The sequence below is a fragment of the Rhopalosiphum padi genome, chromosome 3, assembly GCF_020882245.1.
Source record: "Rhopalosiphum padi isolate XX-2018 chromosome 3, ASM2088224v1, whole genome shotgun sequence".
NCBI lineage: Eukaryota > Metazoa > Arthropoda > Insecta > Hemiptera > Aphididae > Rhopalosiphum > Rhopalosiphum padi.
This window is the reverse complement of record NC_083599.1, coordinates 63,731,035-63,753,890: the sequence shown is the minus strand read 5'-3', so window position 1 is coordinate 63,753,890 and position 22,856 is coordinate 63,731,035.

The following is a 22,856-nucleotide window of genomic DNA, read 5'->3' as shown; positions in this document are numbered from 1 at the left end:
ATACAAACAAAAACCCATTCAACGATTAAACGGCGCTCAGTCGCTCGTTCCATGTATAGTATACTCAATCATTGGACATTTTTTTATCCGATTCGCGTGTTATCTGTGACGAATGACGATTATGATAATTAATTTAATTCATTAATAATCCAATATTTAATATACTCCACTTGTCTTTAAATAAAAATAATCTAGAATCTAGATCTACTCCGATCAAGACAGACTATGTATAATGACTGATATAAACTACGAGTTCTACAAAAGGCAAGAAAGGTTTATTTAGCAAATATCATACATTATTACTTTATTTTAATAATGGGTACCTCTATTGAGAGAAAAACTCTAATAGTCGGTCTCCAATAAATTGTCACATTAAGTAGCTAAGCAGACGTATGGGATTAAAAATACGAAAACAAGTATATTATGGTATATTACTTATATAAAATATATATGTATAATTCTAAAATAGAATTGTGTTATATCATTTATATCAATTTGTTAAAATAATTAAATATTTACCCCATCCATTTCATTTCACCTTATTTTTAACTCATTACACAATATTATACAGTGGTTTGTTATGACGATAAACAATATTAAAACTGTATAGAATACAAAATGATACGCATTACATAATAGAATTTTTAAGAATACATTTGACAGGCGTGGTATAAAGTCCTGTCAGGCACACCGCCGCTTTAGGTTATCTCACAACTCTGTTAATTACTTTTCAAACAGTGTGTACCTGCGCATAATAAAAACAAAATAAAAATGAATCTTACACCAAACTAACTTATACATAATTTGTCTGTTGTAAAATATCTATTGAGTGGCAATTTACCTATATATAGTGGATCCGTAGACCCTCCTTCCTGTTAACGCCTAAAAAATATCATCATATTAATTTAATTTTACTTTACGAATTTATTAGTTCCTAGTTCGCGAAATAAGCATTACTAAGCGTTGGTTTCGTATTCGCAATTACTTGGTGAAATGTATAAACAAAATAATATTCTTTTTTGAATAAAATATAATTTGATTATTTTAATGTTCAAAATAAGCGAGTGCAAAAGAAAATAAGAACAATTTTACACTTTTCAAATATCTTTACGTCGTTTTCTCAAACGGAACGGAGTGTAATATATTTTATTTTATATACCGCTCATCTGTACTTAATTGTATAAACTTTAAATTAGATACTTTCAATTTTATTTTATTTTTTCGACGTCTTTCCCGGGACTGAAAAATTACAGCATTATACAGTAGGTAATATATAGTTTCAAATCATGTTTTTTTATATTAAAATACAAACTGGTAAGTATAATGTTTTTTTAGTAAAAATATATCTTTAATTGGATGATACGCCTGACGTTTACGGTGTATAAAATAGGATTGATTAACTTTAAAATATACAACAGTTATATTATTAATACAGACGTGGATCAGTATCTTGACACACGATTTATCTGCAAACTAAGGGTTTTAGCTATTATTGAAAAAATGTCTAAAAAGTACATCATTTGATTCCTCCTAATAATAACGTATGCAGTATAGCACTTTTAAAACACCGACTATAATATTACCATCGGGTAAAAAACAATATTTTTCACAAAACGCACGCGATCATAAAACACCGACAATTGTAATGTTTATTAAAGTGTATTCCTCGATCCTTTAGAATACCATTTTTATCGTGTGTTATCTTTTCAGCTATACATTATTTATGTTCTAAAATGTCTAGCTGCTGCGCTTTCGCAATACATTATTCTACTTATCTATGTGATAATTATTATATATAGGTATGTGTATATAGTCGCAGAAGATTAATATCTTAGAAGAAACCCGAGACGATTCTATAGGAAGATTTAGCACACTCGACACATATTAATATGCAATATATACGTATAATACTGCACGTTTGCGGACCCAACGATGCCAATATATCCTTTAGGAAATTATCGCGATCGGATGATAATTCCATTTATTACCAAGGGGGACAACGTAAATGTCCGAAAAATGATCAGACGGACCGTGGAAATCTGAAGCTGTGCTGCTGAATTCCCATGTGTCCCGCAGACACATTGAATAAATTAGAATACGATATGATTATTATATTCTAACAGTGGGCGTCTAGCCTTCATCAAATGGGTATTGAATTTCACGTTTCCTATTTTGTAATCGATAAAATTGGTCAGAATTACGATTTTATTGTTACGTTTCATTTTTTTCTCCAAATAATTTAAGTTGTATTGAATTATATTTTGTTCACAGTTGTATCATTGTCCCTACTATTTTTAGAAGCATTTTTCTTAAAAACTACTTTAGGAAATTTCATTTTGACTTAGTCATCTGTCAGTCTTTTTTAAAGGTTCTTATATTTTTTCGAGCACTTATTTTTATTAATCAACAGTTACCACTTTTTAAAAACTAATTACAAGAAACAATGATTAAATATTTTATGAACTGTTTCATTATTCATGTGCATTCGCCATAAACCCTGCTTAAATAATAAGGTAGATAATTCATGTAATTAATTTGTATTATGTTATAATGTAGATTGATAATGGAGAAATAAATAAATAATCAACTAAAAAAATTAATTTCAATGTGGATTGTAAATATTCACATTTATATTTTAAGAATTTTTTTTTCAATAATTCTATACTATAAAATGTGCTAGTGTATCCCTTCATTTGGAAAAAAAGTATAATGAGTAACAGCAATATACCATTATATTTAAGTATATAATAAATTATTAAAACTTTGCATCACAAAAAAAAAAATCATATAGCACCATTATTTTAGATTTTTTATTTAACGAAGGATATATAATGTATATATTAATGTAACTATTCAATATTTAATACTTCTAAAAACCCATCTTATGATTATGTTATTTATATTTTATAATATGCATTTGTAAAATAAATAAACGATAAAGTATATTATACATTGAAAATTATATATTGAATAATTAATAGGGTTAGGATGCATTAAACATTTTTTAAATATTCATTTTGATATCGGAAATATGAAGAAAAAAATATGTTTTACCTATATTAAAATTATTTTAATTTTAAAAGTATAATATAAAACGTTATTTTATTAAATATTAAACGCCGTAAGTATATGTTGTTTTAAATTGTTTAAAATGAACGACCTATGCAACGTAGAATATATTTATATCGATTAAAAATCCTTCCCACATCATACGATGCAAGTGGAATATATTTAAATGACGCGATTTTTCCCAGAGTTAAAGTAATATTAATATTTACAGTTTCTTCTTCATATTCTTCATTTATTATCTTTCGAACTTTTAAAAGTGTTTTGAACCCTTTGTTCTTTTTTACAATTATAGTAATTTTAGTTTTCACATAATACTTTATCTTCTGTTAAATTTAGACATTAATGTCACACTTTAGTCATTAGAAAACGAGTAATTATTATATTTCCTACCAAAATACGTATATTATTAGATTGTATAATTATGGAAATTCGACAAATAGAAAAATATAATATTACAATCGTTCATTCAATAAATGCATTTTTAAATTTGTTTTATTTTTAATAGATTCTCGAAAAGTCTAAATATGCAATTCCGTGCATAATTTTTTTCCTAAATATTCAAAGATATGTAAAAACTAATATTTTATTTATTGTAAACCAAATCGATGGAACTATTTAAACATTGCTTAATAATTTCAATCTTTAAAATCAGTTTTAAAAATAATTATTATTTTTATAATTTTTAATAGTTTTTTTTTATTTTTGAAAAATCATTACTTTTATATTATTATAGTTATTATTTTAATTTATAGTAAAAAAACTATTTGATTTTTGATTAAAACTATCTTAGTTATATTTTATATTCATAGTTCGCGTTTATTACAATTAGGGTTTTAAAATTTCATGAAATTTATTTTCTTGAAATATTTCATTGCAATGAAAAATAAAATATAAATTATTATATCTTAAAGTTTATTAACACGTCAACTTGCAAGTGAAAATTTTCGAAAGTTGGTTTATTGTGTGAAACAAAGAAAATATGTATAATAAATAATAATAATAACCAATAAGGTTCCAATTAATAATACAAGTGATAAATATCAAAAATTTAAAGTGCATATTTTTGCATATTTACTATCAATATTTTCTGTATATAATCAATATATTATTTCTAATCAACTGTAATCGAACACATTTAAAAAAAGAAAAAATATTTTTCAATATTTCATTTAAATATTTCAATTGAAAAATTTCAAGTGAAATATTTCAAATTTAGAGCCATAATTACAATTCATATGAAATATCGGACTATTTTGTATTTGAAAATTTAAAAAAAAATGATTTATAACGAACAATAAGCAATTTTTTTTGACATAGGAAGAAATAATATTATTTTTGTCGATCAAGTTCACAAGCATTTAAAGTTACTTTATAAAAGGAGTTCAGTGTTTCCTAAGTATAAGCGGCTTTTGTAAAACAAAATGTCAAACCAAACGAAGTGCTTTTAAAGAAATAGGTATTAAATGTAACAACCATTGTCATATTATTTCATTGTCTACTTGTTCAAAGAAAAACATAATATAATATTATAATAATAGGTATTAACAACTTGCTCTGATGCTGTACTTAAGTTATTCTTAGCACACGTTTTCAATGAGATTTTTCCGTTATTTCATTTTGGAATTGGTTTTATCAACTGTGGGTTTATTTTTCCGATATTTCACTAAAGTATTTTACTTTGATATAATATATATTTGTAATGCATTTTAATAGTAAAATAACCATAAATTATTATTATTACGACCATTGATTACACGGCGTCATTGATAGGCTTTTCGGGTACACCACTTTTCCGTATATTTTGTTCAAGATAAATACATCAAAGTACAACAGTACCGAATAAATACAATAATAATAATAAGCTTACACAATAATGTAAGATCACAGTACATATAATACGTATTTCAAAGAATTTATCGCAAACTAAAAGCGAAAATAACAATAATATTAGTAATAGTTTTTATTTTTAGATGGAAAGATTGTTATTTAAATTTTTTAATACAATGTAACAATACTCGGTAAGTAACATTAATATTGTATTGACTTAGATTATACAATTGTATTTTTAATAGTGAGTAACACTTAAAGAAACTTATTTTTGGACATAATTGTTTTGAATTTATTGCCACTTCCGCGACCAAAAAGCACCACCACTAGTGTATTCAAATGTTCATAAATTGAATGTACCATTATTATTGTACCAATAATATAAAATGGCTGTATTTACTCAAGTTTACACTGTAGTATATTTTACTGTAAATATTTTTAGTATTTCAGAGAATGTGCTTATTCAACGGCGCAAATAATTACATTAAACAGAATACTGAACCGTAAACTATGGTTATATAAATATAATATATGTACACAATCGTTCTATTTTAAAAACATGAAGTATAAATATATGATATTAAGTTTTGTAATAATTATCTATACAATTTAATTTGTCAATGTGATATTGTAATAATTTGTTCTCATATAATGTAATCATGTAATAGAATAAGAACAAGAACAAGAAATAGAATACTTGGAATAGATTACTTTTCAATAAATATGTTCTAATTAGTTATTTTTTGTTGGATAACTGTGAAAGTGACAACTTTTCTCCACAATTAATGCATTCATTTGTTGATTCGTAGAGGTATTACCATTTTTTTTTTTTAAATATTTTCCCCCCGGTACTTGATTTGAGAAGTATAGAATATCCTAGGAAATTAGTACTAGGACTACTAAATAATATTTGGAGGTATAGATTTCACATCACACGAGCTTCGACGTCGGAGAACTATTTTATGGTAAGACCAGTTGGTTGCAAAATAATGCACTTACTTGTGTAAGACGTATCAGGACATTTGGGTATGTCAAGCTACCGAAGCGGTTAATATAGAGTTAGCGGGCGTTTAATCTACTCAATATTCTTTTAAATCTTATTTACATTCTACAAAATGTTCAAAATCATCAAAATTAAATAAAGGGGACAAAATAACTTAAGTTGGTTACTGCTCTGCTGTACAATAGGCGTCGAGTTTACCTTGTAATTGATGAGTAACCCACTGAAATGGTTGCGTTAAATTTGCATTCAATGATAAATCATTGCATAAACGATTCAGAGCGAAGACAGTCTGTCAGCCTGAGCCTTTATTACTAAGTATATTTTTTGATAATATATTTATGTTGCTTAATTAATTTTTGTGACAATGTCGAATTTTAGTAAAATTTGAACTTCAAATCACCCCCAAAGTTGAAAATATAAGCATTTTTACTGCCAAAATGGCAATAATGGACAAAAAAAGAAAAGAAAAGAAAAGAATATACACTTCAGTAAAAATTCAATACATTCATCGACCTACTCAGAGTTTAAAATTAAAAATATTATTTTTATTAATGATTATGTTTAGTGGAGTGCGTCAAATTCAAGCGAACGCGACGCAATCACAAAGTGTAATATAATATAAAGGCTCTTTATCATGTCCCACATGCCACATTTAGGTGGGCTATGTGAGGCTGCTGTAAAACTGTAAAGTTGAAAAAAATGCATTTCAATAAGACATTGGTGTTATTTGGTGATTACTTTTGAGAAACTAAATATGTTTTTTGTACGGATTGAGATATTATAAAGTTATAGCCTTTTAACACCTTCCGACGGACCTACCGATTATTCTTTTTACGACGTGCCCGACATGCCTTTATTGTTAAATATTATATTTTTATATACATTTATTCGATAAATAGGACAAGTCCATAAAATGTATAAAATGTCGTAATGATCTGATTTTACAAATTACTCATTAAATTTAATTTGAAATTATTGAATTAAAATTTTAATTATATTTTACGAACAATTGTAACAATTGTAAGTTGATATTTTAAATTTGTCTAAAAAGTAATGATATCATATGATTTTTAATATATTAATATACCTAATAATATTTAAATTAGGAAATCATTTTTATCCGGGCTGAATACCAGTAAATCACATTAATTTATGTATTGAAATTGATTGTACGGGTATCTAGTGTAGTATTTGAATTTAAGCCGATTACACCTATAGTAATAGGTATAAAATTACTAGAAGGATTAATTTCGAAATTATGTCATCAATTTTGTAAAGTTGTGTCTAACAATGCAGTTACAATAATAGTATACGCATTGATTAATATTATATCCAACGAATATGTAAAACGCTGTTATTTGTCTTCTTACTTGAGGTGTTTTATGAAAAATCTTTAATATGATAATTATTTACGTGAAGTCAAACGTACTATAATAACAGCTTTTAACAGGATATTAAAACTGATTGACATACCAATCATTTTTTTTTTCAATTCAGTTTTTAAATGACTAGTTAGTAGTTTTATTTAAATTGATTTTATGCGTACCATACAACATCATGCCATTAAATATTTGAAAACCATCTGTGCATTAAAATAAAAAAAAATAACATATAAATTTCACCTTTTTAAAACTTTAATTGATTACGACAAAATAAAATACTGTGCGTTGGCAATGGATAAAATAAATAGGTCACTTTTTTTTTTTATACTTGTTAGTTATTCCACAATACCTGGTGAAAATAAGTCTTGAAATATAGGTAGAAACTTTCAAGAAAAATGTAATGCAATAATAAATTTAGTTCAATAACTTCCCATTTATTTAGAATTTTATAAATCGAAAAAGTAATTTTACTATAGATACAAATGTGTTCAATATTGTTATTTATTACTTTGACGTATTTCTATAATAATTTACAAAATACGTGCAAGTTGTGACACGGCGTATTGAGTAGGCCATTTTAGTACACTTATGTCGTGAGTCCGTAATTTTGCCGATAACTCATAGGTATAGAACATTCAAATATATAATATACATATATAAATATACTACACATACGCACACATATAATTCATAACCGCAAATAAGTATGAAATATACCTAATATAAGTTTAAACTTGATAAATTATTATTATTGTTATTCAGTTCATTAAACTTAAACTTAATTTATACGACTTTGATGACTAATTAATACAGTTATTGATTAAAATTGAATATTATCTGTACCGATGATCTGAAAGAGCTATAATGTCATTTGGCCAAATTACTTATTAAAAATATAACACGAATATTACATAATAAAATAAATCTATAGATTTATAAAAATACAATAAAATATAGTTGACTAGTTAATTTGTTAGATTAAATTAAAATTAATTTTATGATCACACATTAAAAAAAAATAATTAAAAATAGATTTAATTTTTAATTTTAATTCTAATAATATAATAAGTAAAAGGTAGGTAAGTGGGTATCGCTTTGCTGTACGTTGGGTATCGAGAGAGTCTATTATTATTTATTAAAGGTGTGTTCAATTTAAATTCAATAATCTATATTAATATTATAAAGTGGAATGATTTGATTGTTTGTATTGAATAGGCTTCAGACAGTGAAAAAGTTAAGGATCACAAATAACGTGCCAGTTTTATTTCAAACAAAATTCAATATATATCACGTATTTGATGCGCTTATTATAGCGTTTTCATTATAATTAATTTACGAAAACATTCTAACTTCAAACGCGTATCAAAAACTATTATACATTTAAACTTAACTTTTTTAAAAAACCTTAGTCAAATTGTTCAGCAGAGTGAAAAATGTTAAATTTTTAAAAAAAATTTCACATTACTATAGTAAATAGCTCAAAAATAATCAAAATATTTTGAAATTTATACCATCTATAGAAATATATTTATATTATAAGTATTATAAAATAATTAAAATCAATTTTGTCGAAAACTGGTTTTCCTTACCTCTATTATTGATGGCTCCCCAGGTGCATCTTATCTCCTCGCTAACATTAACTTCCATGATACTTCTTCTTGCTTTTTCCCCGTAAGTCGTCCTCACTCTACTTTCGACGGTCATAACCATACTATTCATTGAATGATCCGCGCTCTCGATAATGTATTTTTACCTTAGTTATTTCTTCGTATCTTAATCATTGATAAAAATATTATTTTAAATAAATTGTTATAATCATATGGTTATATCAGTAAGCAAACAAATGTATGAAATGTATTTTTAAAATATTTGCATAAATAGATTTGATTTTTAGTAAATTTACACTATTAATGATAATAATAGATTTTTTTTATGTGCCATCTATGTAAAATTTATTAATAATGTACCTACATACAAAATTAAAAGTTTTTACATTTTAAAATAATTATTACATTATTATGAATATTATTATATTTATTAAAAATATTCTTTTGGATTTTATTTTATACTTAAACCATTCAACATGTTTTGTAGATCATTCAAACTTTTTTAATATTTGGTGAAATACTTTAACTTACGTGGTAAATATATACCTATTTTTTTAAAGTGACAATTATATTAATGTAAATTAAAAACCATACAATACAGACAATATTGTTTTCTGTAAGTACTCATCGTCTATTCATTTAGTTTCTTAATTATGACTGTAGTATGTAAGCTGAGTGGCTATTTTTCACATTATATAGTTTTTCACAAGCCCACGTAGCATCCTATTAAGGTATATTTATAATTTTTTAGTTGATATATAATAAATTTATCATACACAACGTATATATTACTGAAAACATTTTTAATATACATAAGAAACTGTATTGTACCTGTTAGCATTTAAATAATGCTATTTATAATAATTGTACGTTCAAGCAATACCCATACAATAATTATAAATATAATATAATATACTTATTACTTGTATACTATTAGGTTTAAATCTTGTTTTGATGCTATAGAAGTATAGAATATACAATTATGGTTTTAAAATATTAAGGTAATTATTAGTAATAAAATAAAATGAATATTACTTGATAATATTATATTAGATAAATGTATAGTATAATAATAATAAAAATTATGAAAAATGACAATATTCACTATTAATGTAGTCAACTGTCAAAAATTAGTAAAAAATATTTCTTGGAAATTAATAACTTGCCACAGTATTATAAAAAATTATTATTTGCGGGCATCGAAGAAGGCCATTGTTTGAGTATAATAATTGAAAAGGGAATTAATTAAATATTTGGGGACAAGTTTTAGCGAAAGAACACGAGTAGCATCCCGTAAAAGTATTTACGCATATTATAGCGTCCAAAATATCCAGGACGTAATTCGTATATTTTAATTAAGGACAGTAAACAACTAATATTTATATAAAGTATATGAAATAATAATTTGCTTGTAAAATATGTGGTACAATTGTGATATAACAAAATAAAATAAAATATATTATGTGGAACCTAATGAAAAACCAATAAAGTAAATAAATAATAAAAATAGAAATCAATGATAAATGTTAACAAAAAATTAGGTTTATAATTTTTTTAATTTTTAACTATTTTTTTTATATTTTGATCTGATTTCGTTGATAATTTTGGTAGTTTTTTACTTTTATTTGAATATTTCTTATCTGGGAAACAAGATCCATACAAGGTTATCGTAGTTTATAATATTTTTTTTAATATATCTCATCAAATAATATCAGAGCTCATAGCTTCTTTATAAATATATCACGGAAAAGACTCTAAAAATGTATAATAAATTGTATTAGATACCTGACTAATATTATTAAAGAACGCAATTCGTGTATACTTTTTTTACAAACCACAATTATGGTGTTCTATTTTAAGCATCTTAAAATGTAAAAACAATTTAAAGTTTTTAAATTAAAATATAAAACAATCTACGTGATTGGGTGAGGGTGGGGGTTTAAAGTTTATTTTTATAACATAATTTATAAGTTGTTTTTACTAGCTAACAAGCTAGCCAAACTTTTGTTACCTATTCCCATATATGGTTTATATTTTGAATTTGGAATATTTAGAGACAACAAACCTGTAGGTTTTAGGATGATGTTTATGTTTATTTTTTTATTTGGCCTTTTTCGCGTTTTGAAGCAAAAGAATTTCTGATCTTAAACATTGAGAGTGGTCTTTGGTTGTATTTTCAATCTAGTTGGTTCATGAGGGGGGGGGGGGAGTAATAAAATTACCAGTATATTTCTTAATAATTTAGAAAATCTAACGAAAAATCATAGGAAAAGAAAAATATTTACACAATTATACAATAGCAGCCTTTAACAAAATCAATTTATGTATTTATTGTAGTATGAAAAAGAATATTCACAGAAACTTTAAACTTTCTTGTAGTTTTAGTATAGACTATTAATATTAGTATTCTAAAAATACTAGTGTATTATACGATGTTCTATAGATATGGGATAACTATAATGATATTTTGACTACTCTTGGACTATTTATAAACATATTAAATGTTTTCATTTGTTTCAGGTAATCGATTTTTATTTTTAACTATCAGCATAAAGACTGGAAAATGTACACAAGATTCCTCATAAATTGATCATTCAACAATATAAAAATATTGAAATTCTACTCAAATTTTGTTTTTGATACCTAACAGTTTGAATTTTTTATAGTCTGTCATTGAACTCAAATTTTAACATATTTATATTTTACAAAAAACTATTGAACAAGATATTGATTGATATACTAGAAATATTGCTACTTCACGACAAACCAAGTACTATTATATATATGTATATTAATATTTCGTTTCTAATATTAAAGTTTTTTTTTTTATGAATTTTAAAATATTGATTGTACTAATTAGTTCATGATTTGAGACTTGGATTAGTTATATTAGTTGATGTATTTTCTCTGTTGAGAACACATTTTCTGTATTCGATGAGTATGACGTGTTTGACCGATATTAATATGTTTCACGTGCTTCGTAATCCAGTAGATAATTTTTTGTCGATAAACAATATTGTGTATATTATGAAAGTTACGTAGATTAAATTTAATTATTTTTTTGTTAAGTGTACACTCTGTTTGTTTTAAATATTTAGTTCGTTTTTCTACCATTATACTTTTAAATATTGTATGATTCATTTTTAATATTTCTAAAAAAATTCAAATTTGAGAAAAAATACAAGAACGAGTTCCTGAAAATTCAAGTTCGGCCCATCCTAGTTTTTATTGAAAAATAAAAATTTAAAAATAACTCCTTAGCATACCAAATTAATTCTGTACATAAACATTGTTTTTAATGCGTTAGTTAATCATTCTTTACCTATTTGCTTAAAATACTGCTAATTAGTAAGACATATTCTTACTAAAATAGCATGATACCCAATTAGCGGGTACAACAGACAGCAGTTAATTTTAAATCCATTACCGCTTCTGTATTAAATAATGAACAATATTTTGCTTTATTCGCGGCTTAAATTTTAGATTTCAGTACGGTATAACTATATTATTTGTATTTATTTAAAGAACGATAAAAATATGCAAAATTGTATTCAACATTAAATATTTGTTTAAACACTGATGAACGCATTTAACATTCTTCCAAGAAGAAAAATAATCTTGTCTTTAAAAAGAGAAATATGAAGAAAAAGGGTAATGTTTATTTTTCATTTAAACTACGGTATTTTCTATATAATTAGTTTTTGAAGTATACACTGTTAATTAATTATGTTTGTGTTGAAAATATATTTCGGTAAAATAAAAACGTTAAAAAAAATAATTCATAAACAATTTTAAAATTAATATTTTAATGAAAAATGTTTATGTATGTTTAATGTGTTTTGTCGTGTTTCTTTTAATTAATAACAATACCGTGATTGTTAGCGTACCTACAAAAAATACGGCGAGTTCTCTACGTAACACTACCTACGGGTTTGAAAATATTGTGAAATCAAGTTTATTAAAAAAAAAAAAAAACAAATAAAAAACTGAACGGTATAATTTTAAAGAAGTATAATCTTCATGTTACTTTATTAGCATATAAAAATGTACACATTTTTTATTCTTAAAAGCAACTACACTCAATAAACAAGACATACTGCCAAGTATTAATTATTATCATAATAAATGAGTAAATTGTTCTCTTTGTTATGGTGGTAACGCAAAAATGAAAACAATAACACGTATTTCTTGCTCTCACATATTATAATAATTCTAAGTTATATGCTTGTAAATGAGACTGACACGAAAACCCGAAACCAAACATGATATTGCGAAAAGGGTAGGCATCAAGTGTGTCTAGTGTATTCATATCGTTTAGGTACCTGACTACAATGAAATGGTCAATGGGCCAGCAGTGTTGGTGAGTTGCGTCACAATCCCCCAATTAAGTACGAGTTGCGGCCTCATTTTATTAAATATATCATTTCATACCAGTCTATTGGCGTTACCCAGGAGACACCACTAGGAGGTTGGCTGAGTCGTCTCCCAATAAGACTTTATTTTTATTATTTTTTTACTGATGAATAGGTAAAATTAATTTTTTGAGATTCAAATAAAAAAAGATTCCAATAGTCGACTACAATTGAAAAAATAATAATAATAAAAATATTAATTCGACTAAATTTGTTCGTTGTAAACTATTATTTTACTTCACTTGTCTAACATTTTTTATATTAATTTTTGTATTTTATGTAAATTTGTTATAAATATAAAAAACAAACTTATAATTAATATTCTATATTGATACGACAACATCGTATTAGGAAAGAAAAAATATTCTGCTTTTGATAACGAAAATGTAGTTGTCTTGAAAAAAAGGGAATTATTATATTTTTTTTTTAAATAGTACCTATCTATTATATTACCTTTCATAGAAATTAGTTTTCATAGTCAGGTTTGATTATTTAGTACTAGATTCCTTGTAACTAGCTAATACTACACAATATGATATCATTATACCAATCACATTACATATTTACATTGTAATATTAATGGTAGTAAAAATAAAATTGATGTAAAGAGGATAATATATAGGAATTGAAAGATTAAGATTAAGTTTTTGGTAATTATGTTAAAACAAATACAATTTATTTACGAAAAAAGTATAGTTTATAGTAAGTGTAATTAATTATACTCCTTAATTAAAAACAGATGAAGTAGCTTCAAATAATAGGATTTCAGCATACCTCATAACGTTGTAGGTTACAGCAAAGGATGTGTTAAATTTGAATTCAATTACAAATCGTTGTAAATTTGGATAGATAACTGTGAGTTTTAAACATGTGTTAGCGTTTATTTTTAAAGATATATTATAATATAATTTAATATAAAAAATAATCGAAAAATATTGATTATTCAGGAATTTTAAATATTTTACTAATATTAAAATAATCATTCAATTACATTTTCAACATATTTAAACTTAATTTAAGTTATTTTTAGAAATCAGAAATTTTCAATTTTTTTTTAGATTTTTATTTGTAAATGTTGATAATATTTGTTATAATTGATCAAAAAGCTTGGAAATTGAATACAAATATTCTCATATATTTTTATAGTATTTAAAAATATAATTGATAATATAGACATACAATTATTTTTATAAACTTTAATGTTTATATTTGGACAAAATTCTTGAAAATCTCGTCAATTTACAAATTATTTTCTAGATTAATAAAATACTCAATTTGTATAGCTAAGGTTTGTAAATTTAATACATGATACTTGATAATTATTTATCATTGAAACCCAACAAATTAAAAAAAAGTATTATTATTATTTTTATTACAGTATAACTATCGTCCAAAATATCTAAATTTACACGTAATTTGGTTTAAAAAAATAATCTTGTTGAGTCCCGAAAATTTAATTTAATTGAAACGAAAAAATTTAAAAATAAACATTTTTCTTCTAATTTTAGAAGTACACACTAATTTAATCAGTACACAATAAGTAAGAAAAAAAATTGGTGTTTGAAATACTCAAACAATTTATTACTATAATTATGAATAACAATAATAACTATTTAAATAGGTTCACATATTATATTTTATTTATTTTATTATTACATATTTATATTGATAAAAATACATATTACTACTAAATTCTGATAATCGTCTCAACCACAGACTTATAATTATATGAAAAAAGTCATCTCATCCTACGCTATACTTAATTCAAATCGTTAGTAATGAATAACGTATATGAATTAATAATGTAGTTAAAACAACAAAAGGAAAATTCAATATCAACTTACAGCTATTTGTTTTAATGAATTATTCAGACTCAATTAGGCGGTATTAATTGCGGATAAAATTTAGCCATAAATATGATACCAATTCGGTGAATGAATTGTGTAACCCCCAACTAGTCGATACTTTGAAGCAGGGGAAAATACTACCCGCAGGCCGGATGCAGTATACAATCAAGTTTTAATTGTCCCCTCCCGCCTCAAGGACAGTAAATAATCTTAAATAATATGTGTAATATCCAAAAATCGTTATCTGTATCGCAATTTATGAGCGGAACATACTGAACAACAACTACATTTAAACGCAACAGTAATAGAAATTAGCCACATCAATAAAATCAACGTCTATTTAGTTACCTATACCTACACCTGCAGTGAAATTATTATAATAATTATTATTCCTTACCTAGGTATTAATTTCATTCGATAATAATTTGAAATGTCAGGAAAAGGACGGAAAAGAAAAATAGATGTCGAATGTCACGTTTTTAATGTAATTTTATTATTAGATTATTTATTCATTTATTCAGGTAACAAAAAACAATATGTTTAATTTTCAAAAAAAGTATTTCTGTTCCCAAAGAATACAATATTAGTTTAAAACTATAATTTTCCAATTTTTCCGGAAATTATAGTTAGATAAACTGTTGTCATTTCAAAATAATTTTTCACCACAACAATTTTAATTTAAAAACAAAAAAATATTAATGAGTCTGTTACCGAGGATCATTTTTGTATTTTACATATTATATTGGCAAATACAAGAAAATTATTTACTGGCGGTAATTTAATAAAATAATAATTAGAACATTTTTTTCCCGGCGACCATAACAAGCAGCTCTGTAAAGAATGTTTTTTCGAAAGGGCCCGAATGCAATTTCAGCCTAAATGCCAAATAGGTCTTCAATGCAGCCTTGAATATAACTATCGTGATATTTCTTGGCTTATATAAACTTCATGTTATCCTGCACTGCGTTTCCTAGGTGACTACGCTGTGTTTACAAGTCGCGCGAAATTCTGGTGTCTTAGTGTTGAAAAAAAACGATATTTTGTTCTTCTCAGTATATGCTATTTATTCGTTCGACGTATTGAAACTTAAGAATCGAATCATGAATTACTGCGACATTTCGGTTTATGGCATTGTAACATTACTAGAACAAGTTATTGACATTTTCTTGGATTTCGCGGTCGACGTCTTCTCCAGGTTGGTCAGAATAGCTATCAAGATCGTCTGTCCGACAAAGCATTTGGTCGTGTCGTCCAACGAACAGTCAGATGAGTCATGTGGTTCTATGCGAACAGCCGTTTGTCTCTACGATCATCATCGTTATAATAAATAATAATCAATATATTTATATATTTATGTGGACACGAGAAACGGGCACGGATAAATCCCATATGTACGGTTAGGTTAGGTGCGAGAATGTAGAAAGTGCAAGGCGATGTTCCTAACCTAACCTTATCTACTAAATGTACACGATTTAAACCATACCTAGTTCTTTAGATGATGACAACACAGTGGCGCACCCACCACAACGACGTAACGACGCAACAGAGTCAGTATGGAAGGCAACACAACACGGCATCAAATAAAGAACCATATTTTGTAATAATACCATAATGTGGCCGTGCGTTGATTTTTCAATCATGTATTCTAAACTTACCAACAATTACATGTCCGATATTATGCAGAATGTCTAATGTGTCCTTTCACCGACTTTGAGTTGCTATGTTTAAATAGAAATAATCTAAATAAATTAAACGCACATTCAACTAGTATGTGCTATTGAATATTTATTATTTATTATTTACTTTTTTTTCACAATAGAAAAAATTATTAACATTTTCCTGTATTTCGCGGTCGACGTCTACTTCAGGTTGGTCAGAATGGCTATCATAATATTTGCAAATCACAGAGGGGTTTTTAATAGGCTTTTGGAATATTGGTTGAAATTATATATTCAGTACTTGTTTTTTTGTTTTTTGGTGTAACTCGAAAACGAATTACCATCTACACTTTATATTTTCACTAAATGTTTATAATATTATCATTTCCTATAAACAAAAAAATTTCAACTATTTTTTAACTAGGAATGACATTTTTTAAATTTTTTTAGTTTTTTTTTTCATAAAAATGTTTAAAAAAATTTGTAAAGTCATTCACTAGATAGAAATGCTTTATAATTTAATACAAAACTCTTCATAAGTTCTTAAATTTTTTATTAAAGATATCGAAAGTCTACGCAATATTTTGTTATAAGCATTTTAAGTTTTAGAGTTTTGATATAATTCTAAATAAACGCAAACTTTAGTAAATTTAATTCATGATGTAAAAATGATAATGTTTATTTTATTATTGTATATAGACATAATGATACATTTTCAATTTTGTTAATTTTTTTTTTTATAAATGTCTAAAAGAATTATTTGCTTGGTCAATATTTTTAAAAATGTAACATAAGGTCTCACATAAGTTATTTTTACAAATATATCTATATACTGGCACGGTTTTTATATATAAATTGTAAATTAGAACTTTAATGAAATTCGTAAAAATTTGCAAAAAAAATTGTTAACTATTTTGTAGTTAGAAATTTAATTCAAATTTTCGTTTTATACCTAAGTATTGAACGTTTAATTCAAGATTCCTCATAAGTATCCATACTGAAACGATACAATTTTAAAAGTATAAAATAAATAAATAGATATTTTAAGTTTATAGTTGTACGAAATTACTTAACTTTATATTTAAACAATAAATATTGTTGTTCATTATTTTATATAATTTATAAACATTATTCGCGGGAATTAACAACTTTTATGTATAATATTTTATTAAGTACTTAACAATAGACAATGATATTTTTGATTTATTTTGAGATATAATTATCTATTTATACTATACACCTACTTTTACTGTTGTATGGTATTCACAGAAAGATAATATTGCATTTTGAGTTATACACAATTAGATATGGATAAATATATATTATTATAATTTATTATTAAATACTAATAATATAATGAATGAAATATTTTTGAAAAAAATTATATTAACCTACTATAATACTAAAAGTAAAATAAATTAATTTAATATTTGAAAGGTTATTTCTACTGAAAATCGTATCGAATCCATAATAGTTACTCACTAGTCACTACATGCCTAATATACAGCAGAGCGGTGTAACCACATGGCTACTTTTTTTTATTTTTAGTTATGTACAATTATTAATTACTACAGGATTTGGAAATTAATCATAATTCATAAGTATTAACGGTTATTCATTTTTTAAGTACAACAAAATAGCAAAAATCGTTTGAGAAGAGATAATTATTAATTATTTTACAAATTAATATCCAATATCGTAAAATCATTTTATTTTAAATACTTATAAAAACTAACGTGACTTTCTGATAAACTTTCATTTTTTATTTCTATTATCATTATAAAATTAATATAAGTAGGTATAAAGAATCTTTTATCAAATTTTCAAATCTAAGATACAAAAAAAAAATTTTTTTAGTAAATTTCAAACAGCAAAATAATTTGTAAATTCTTGAGATTTTACGAATTTGAATTTTAAATGCTTGTGAAATAAATAGTACGATATAATATATTTTCGATAGGTTTTAATCAGTAAATGATAAAATTATGAAAAATCTCGCGTCAAATTTTCAACTATTTTGATCCAAATAACAATTTTTAATCAAGAATACCTAAATTAAAAATATAAACTAAGGAAATTGTATTATGTAAATATTTATATAAATTGATAATACAAACATTTGACGAACACTTTAAGTATCTATATGGTTATTCGTTTTTAAGTTATATTAAAATCACAAAATCGATTTTGTCAAGACAAGAACAACGTTTTGCATAATAACTCTTTTTTCTTATCTATTTATTTTTTTTATTTTCCCGGTTATTTTGAAAAATACTTGACATTTTATTCTTTTGACCTCTCATAAAATACAAACTAGATTCAATCTTCTACCAGAAACTACCCCCGAAGTTTAAAATCAAAGAATTGTACAGCCTCAAAAGGGCGAAAGGGGATTACAGACAGAAAAAACTGTTCAGAATCTTAAAATATACATATGAAAATAAATTCTTGAAAAAAATCAATGTTTATTGAATAGCTTCTTAAGCTACTCTTTTCATATATTTACCTTATATATTAGAAATGAACAAAATATAAATTAGTTATGTATGCTTTTATTGATTTTATTTGGTTTATTTCGAATAAAAAACAACGTTTAATAACAATGATTATATCATTATGTCATGGGTTTTTTTTTTTTACTTTTTCAAATGTATAATTAATATAAATTATAATTTTGTTCTGTTTGTTGTAAATGAATATTATTATAGTCGCCACTCTTTGTCGCACAGTACTTTTTACGCGTCGTAAAGTGTGTTTTGTATTCTCGCTATGTGACACATGAATGGTCTAGTACTATATTCGACAAGAGATCTTAGAGATCATAATATATTATTATAATATGTGGGATAGCCCATATAGTATGCTCACAATGACAACAGAAATCTTCAACAACCTTGTTATCAAAACTATAATCGACACTTTTTTACGTACATATGTGGTACATACGAGTTCAGACACTTCTCTCAACAAAATATGAAAATTTAATGTTATTCTACCAGAATGTGCGTACTTCTCTAAATTTTAACACTGACAAATAGGCGATTGAATAAAATCGTAAAAAATAAAGTATGAAAATAATGAAATTATGAACATTTTTTTTTTTATATATATTACTCATTATTATATATTAATATACATGCCTAGCTAGACGTTTTTTATATAAATTATTTAAAAAGAAAAATTATTTCCCGAGAAAATAATGCTTTAACAATATTGACTTTCAACATAAATATATATTCTAAATAAGTGTAATATTTGCAAATCACAGAGGTGATTTTAATAGTCTCTTGGAATATTGATCGAAATTATATATTCAGTACTGTTTTGATGGTTTTCACTAAAACCTATGATATTTTTTGGATAAGTCCATGTATGATTAGAGTGAACGTATAATCAATTAGTTATATTACCTACACAAGATAATTTTTTGCTGGAAATGGACACTTTACTTATGACATTTGATAATGAAAACTACTACGAATCGTGTAAAAAGAGAATTATATATCTCGACCTATAAAGGGAATTATTTCTAAAGTAATTACACAGTTATCAAGATACACAAGCTGATAAAATTGTACAGGTTTCATAAGGTAGTGTGCTGGGGCGTATTTAGAAATGTCTTAAGGGGAGGGGGCACAAACAAGAAGTTCAAATTTGCGTACATGGGGCGTAGAGCTGTAAAATATTTCATATAATAAAAATAAGGTGAATGGGGGGGGGGGCACGGACCCCCATGGGCCCCTCCTTTAAATACGTCCCTGGTAGTGTATAATGTATATCTTATTTTCATGTCTAAAAAAAGTGATAAATAACAAACATTTAAAGTACGTAACTCAATCTTAAACGATTTAAATAAAAAAGCATAAGTACATTAAGAGGAATAAAACACGTAGGTAGACTACTATAATGGTATTTTATTATATTTCCTACACATATTATTTTATACATATATATTATATGACCTAGATATTTGACAAAATAATATTTTGTGACTTAAACCATAAAAACAAATCATATTATTATTAAAATTAGTATTCAGGCCAGTTTCTATGTTGGTATTATTTATCATACATATATTATTTTGTATATAATAATAAGGCGCACTCATGCACAAAAATATTTTCAACTATTTCTATTGTTTTTACAATAATCTGTTTAATGATTTTTATTTTACGCGTATAAACGGGGCATTGGTAGAAAAGATAAAGAAAATAATCACACCAACGCTATTATGCGCTTCCAAATCCCAATTTCCCAGTTTTGTAAATTAAACAAAGTTATATATTTATACATAATCTGACGGAGACTAAACAAAATTTATCTCAACAAGAGACAGTTAATCGTTTACGAACGGTCAAACTTATCCTTTTAAGACATTCATAAGTGAAATATTTATTTGAAAGTGATTGTTGTTAATACAATATATAATATATTATTAGTAAGCTAAGACATGATAAAATGGAGATTAAATTCAGTGTTATACGATTGAGAACGATTGACTTATCCATATATATTATATATTTTACAATATGAATATAATATCATAGATGGATATGAACATTTTTTGGGATTTACTTCCTCCCACAAATGGGGTGAATCTACATGTATATAATATGTGGACCGTGATGTAAATAGCAATCGGAATATGTGACAAATTTACTTAATATAAACTACCCCTCTCTATCTAAAAAAATAAACCAAATATCCATCTATGTCCTATATAAATATAATTATATATATATTTTATTTAATAACGAGGATATTAGTTAAGGATGTTTGATGTTCAATTACAAGATAAGCTTACAAGAAATACATGTAATATGACATCATAATATATATATACGCATATATCTGTATTATTATAAACTACGGGCACATATAATAAACTACATAATTGTGAAGATGTAATAATAACCATAAATGTTTAATTTATAGAGTTCTTTTAGTTATTTAGGTTTTGAGAGGAGCGATGTATGTATTGCTTTTACAATAAAGTGTATGATTTATTTTTTTAATATTTTTATTTTTAGTGCCTATCATCACGTTCTGGAGTAGCAAAAGTACTTCAATCTACAACTTTGAAGGTAGTTCTGCCTTGGATATAGTGGTACTTAGGGGCGTCAAAGGTAAAATACTTCCAAGTACTTTTAGAAGTAATCGGAAAGAAATAAAAAAAACATCGAAATGTAGGAAAAAAATGTATTTACGTAACACCACTTTAAATAAACATTTTAAATTGTCTAATTTAAAAAAAAATAATAATTTTTAATCAAGAAGTTTAAAATTTTAATTCAAGGTTATTAACACTAGAATTAAAAAAATAACATTATAAAGACATATTCGTTTTTTATTAGCAATTAAATTTTAAATTTTTTCTAGTTTTCAATATCATAAAAATTTGGTAATTATTTTGTAGTGTTTAATATCTTAAACAAAGAAATAAGAATTAAGATAATAAGATTAAATCTGAAGATAAAATTTGGTATAAATTCCTTTCATACTGAAGAAATAAAAAAAAACTTAAGCATAATATGGCATTCATTTTTTATAACCATTTATAATAAAATTTGGATTAAATTAAATATTTGTACAAAATATAAATATTTTAATTGTTTTGTTGTAGCTTAAAACTATTATTCGCTAGGACTTAAAACATTTTTAATATACTTATTATTATTTTGTATATAACGAGAAATTTTCAAAATATTATTTCTAATTTTAAGTCATTTATACCGTTGACGCTATGTTTATATTATAATAATTGTCAATAAGAAAAGGTCATTCTTAAATTATAAAAAAAAAAAAAATGTATTCGTAGTATTTTCACCCGACGACCACACATCATCGCAGTTGCTTTAATTAGTGTACTATATCTATTTAATTTTCCTATGTATGTGCCTCCATGAATTGTCCATTATTGTTTTAGTAAGGTAATTTTTAAAGTATTAAAGTTCTGTATTTTATATTATACAAAATATGATATAATATTCATAATTAGATCAATTAATAGATGAGTATGTCGTGTTTCTGTTAAAAATAATTGTATCCTAA